The following is a 3,836-nucleotide window of genomic DNA, read 5'->3' on the forward strand; positions in this document are numbered from 1 at the left end:
CAAGCTCCAAAACACGAGAGCTCGAGTTGGTTCAGCCGGAGACACCTTCTGCACACGTGGTCATCCCGGCTGCACGAAGCATCCAGGATTTCCCACATGCCACAGGATGTGCAATCCACGTGACTGAGCTGCACTGCCATCCCTCTAGTTATACCCGCAACTATCAAGTAGAACTAAACTCTAAACCTTAGCAAAACACACCCAGAAACTACTCAGCAAACAGCTGATTTAATGAACTGGTTCTCTCCAGATAATAAGGATCATATATATTTACTTTCAGTTCTTACTTATTTACTTACATCAATGCCAAATGGTTCCTACCGAAAGAAAAGAAAAAGATAAAATACTCACCAATCCACCAGCCTATCACTTACCCGCTTGGCTGTGACTTCACACTTCGATTTCTTTTTACTTCTTTGTTTACTTTCTGCCTCTTCTGCAGCTGGCCTCCCGAACTGCCTCCAAGCTGCTGCCGTTGCCCTTTATCCTCCCGCGTCGCGCCGCTCTCACGATGCTGGCCTCCCGAACTGCCGCTGCTCCCTGCATTTTTCCTGCAGCTGTCGCGCTGCAAAGATCATGTCCATTGTGCTCCGTAGGGGACAAAATCCGCACTGTGATTCCGGGAGGAATTCCTCGGCCACAGGGAGAAGACGGTTGAGGAGAACTCTAGCGACAACTTTCCCAGTGGCTGATAGCAGGGAGATTCCCCTGTAGTTTTTTTTTATGCGTTGTCAATCTTTCCAATTCTTTGTCAAATCACAAACGCCAGAGGTCACCTTGCACACATCAAGGATCACTCTGCGCCAATGCTCTTAGCCAAAAGGCCTAGAGCCACTGCACCGTTCCTGGAAGTACTGCAATATCAGGTTCGTGCCATGGAGGTGGATGGGTCAGGCCCCCCACACACCTCCGTGGAGGTGGATGGGTCAATCCACCCCACCCACCTCCTATTTCCAAAAAGCATAAGAGAACCACCTTCCTGATCCAGGGAGAACCACTTTGGGGTCATGGTTACTCCCCTGTCAGGTCAGTTACGCATGATCTTAGCCAAAAGGCCGAGAAGAGATTCCCCTGTAGTTTTTTTTTGAAATTCGTAGCCAATCGTTCCAATTCTTTGTCAAATCACAAACGCCAGAGGTCACCTTGCACACGCCAAGGATCACTCTGCGCCAATGCTCTTAGCCAAAAGGCCTAGAGCCACTGCACCGTTCCTGGAAGTACTGCAATACCAGGTTCATGCCATGGAGGTGGATGGGTCAGGTCCCCCACACACCTCCGTGGAGGTGGATGGGTCAAGCCACCCCACCCACCTCCTGTTTCCAAAAAAGCAAGCATATACCTTCCTGATCCAGGGAGAACCACCCGGAGGTCATGGTGGCTACTCCCCTGTCAGGTCAGTTACGCATGATCTTAGCCAAAAGGCCCTGTAGTTGTCGCAATCGGACTTGTCCCCTTTTTTAAAGATGGTCACAATCACTGCATCTCTGAGATCTCCTAGCATGCTCTCCTCCCTCCAGGTGAGAGAGGCTCATACAGCAGTGCCTGGTCTCCAGTCGTCTTGGATCCCCTTGCTACTGGACCAAGACCTTGCTCAGCTAAGCCCGTGTGGTTGCCGGTGTGCAGCGGCCACCCCACGTTAAAAGAACTCACGCACAGACATCTTCCACTTCATTAACATGAAATTCAGGACCTGGAACGTCAGGACCCTCATGGACAACTCCAACAGCGACAGGCCAGAATGCCGCACCGCCATAGATGCCCAGGAACTTAAACGCTTTGACATCGACATCGCCGCCCTAAGCGAGACCCGGCGGGCAGGGGAAGGCCAACTCAAGGAACAAGGTGGAGGTTATACCTTTTTCTGGAAAGGAAAACCAGAGGAAGAACGCCGCCTTCACGGAGTCGGCTTCTCCATCAAAAATTAGCTGGTCGACCGCCTCAAAGACTCCCCCTGCGGGGTTAATGAACACCTCATAATTCTTTGACTCACCCTATCCCGGAACCAATGTGCCACAGTCATCAATGCGTACGCCCCAACACTCAATGCAATGGTTGAGACTAAAGAGGGTTTTTATTCCAACCTCGAAACATCCCTGTCCTGCGTCCCCACGGGCAACAAATTGATCCTCCTAGGTGACTTTAACGCCAGGGTCGGCAAAGACACAGCCCTCTGGGGAGGCGTGATTGGCAGAAAGGGGGTAGGGAAAGCCAACTCCAGCGGTACCCATGAACTCCTCATCACCAACACCCTGTTCCGTCCGAGGGACAAATACAAGGCATTGTGGCAACATCCTCGCTCCAAACACTAGCATCTGCTCAACTATGTCATCACCCATGCCATGACAGGAGCTGACGACTGCTGGACGGACCACCGCCTAATCTGATCCATCATCGACATTAACATAGCCCCAAAGCACAGGGGCTAGCAGAAGCAGTGCCACTAAAAAGTCAATGCCGGGGCACTGAAAGACCCAGCTAAGAGAGCCCTATACAGCCAGCGCCTCACAGCAAACTGGCGTGCCTTGATGACCCTGAGATGCTGAATGCCCACAGCGCTTGGTCTGCCCTCCAGGCCTCCATAACCAGTGCCTGTGAAGAGACACTTGGTCACTCAACCAGAAAACACCAAGACTGGTTTGATGAAAATGATCGGGAGATCCAAGAACTAATAGATTGCAAGCGCAGAGCATTTCTGAGCCTCAAGCAAAAACCCAACTCGGGAGCAGCAAAACAACATTACAGACGGCTCAAGGCTGAGGTCCAACAAAAAAACGGGGAGCTAAAGAGCAGGTGGTGGATGGAGAAAGCACAGGAGATACAACAACTGGCCGACAGCCACGATATGCAAGGATTCTTCATTACAGTCAAGGCCACCTACGGCCCAAACTCCCAAGGCCCCACCCCACAGCTGGCCAAGAACGGGGAAACACTCATCAAGGACAACGAGGCTGTCAGGGCCCGCTGGAAAGAGCACTTCGAAGACTTCCTCAATCGAGACTCTGCCTTTGACTCGAGTGTTCTCGACTCCATCCCGCAGCATCCACCACCTCAGTGAAACCCCAACGTTGCACGAGGTAGGAAAAGCCATAAACAGCTCAAGAATAACAAGGCTATGGGAGCGGATGGAATCCCTGCTGAGGCGGTAAAGTATGGCGGAGAGGCGCTGTTGGCGCGGATATAAGTCTGTAATGGGGCTTGAGCACACAATCTCTTGACTCAGACGTGCGCAGTCCTGACTAAGCCATACTGACATACATTGGAGGTTTACATTTAGGTATCTTAGCCAACATTTATCACTAAAACCAAATTATATTGTCATTTATCTGATTGTTGTTTGTGAGACCTTACTGTGCACAAACTGTCTGCCGCATTTCCCTTCAATACAACAATGACTACACTTCAAAGCTATTTAGTACGTTCTGAGGTCATGAAAGATGATTTATAAATGCAAATTTATTCTTTTATTTTTCCTTATGTTATCTAGATTATTCTGGTCCTAATCTTATTAGTTTGCTCGAACGCAGCTGTAAACAGTACATGATGGGCCCTGACTTCGCGGTCAGCAGTGTAGCTAAGGAATATGCCGCCGACATCCGAACGAAATACGCAATTACTTTGTGCGAATCCCCCTTCGAAAAGTTGTTTTCAAACCCTGCAGAGTTGTGCTCAGCGTTGTGGCCCACGGATCCCAGGGGGACACCATTGTGTGTATGTGAACCCGGGATCACGTGGGGCACTGCTCCTTTCACTTCCTGAATCTTAGCCAATCAGGAAACAGAGAAGATTGCTCTGTAAATATATGTCAATAAAAGACAGAAGTCTTCTACTGCTATATA

General features: G+C 50.1%; 1 pseudogene; it reads right to left on the reverse strand.

Moving 5' to 3' along the window:
* Positions 1-829: 829 nt before the first annotated feature.
* LOC139269990 (U2 spliceosomal RNA) lies at positions 830-1,067 on the reverse strand (annotated as a pseudogene).
* Positions 1,068-3,836: the final 2,769 nt, after the last annotated feature.

Source organism: Pristiophorus japonicus, chromosome 8 (genome assembly GCF_044704955.1).
Source record: "Pristiophorus japonicus isolate sPriJap1 chromosome 8, sPriJap1.hap1, whole genome shotgun sequence".
Taxonomy (NCBI): Eukaryota; Metazoa; Chordata; class Chondrichthyes; family Pristiophoridae; genus Pristiophorus; species Pristiophorus japonicus.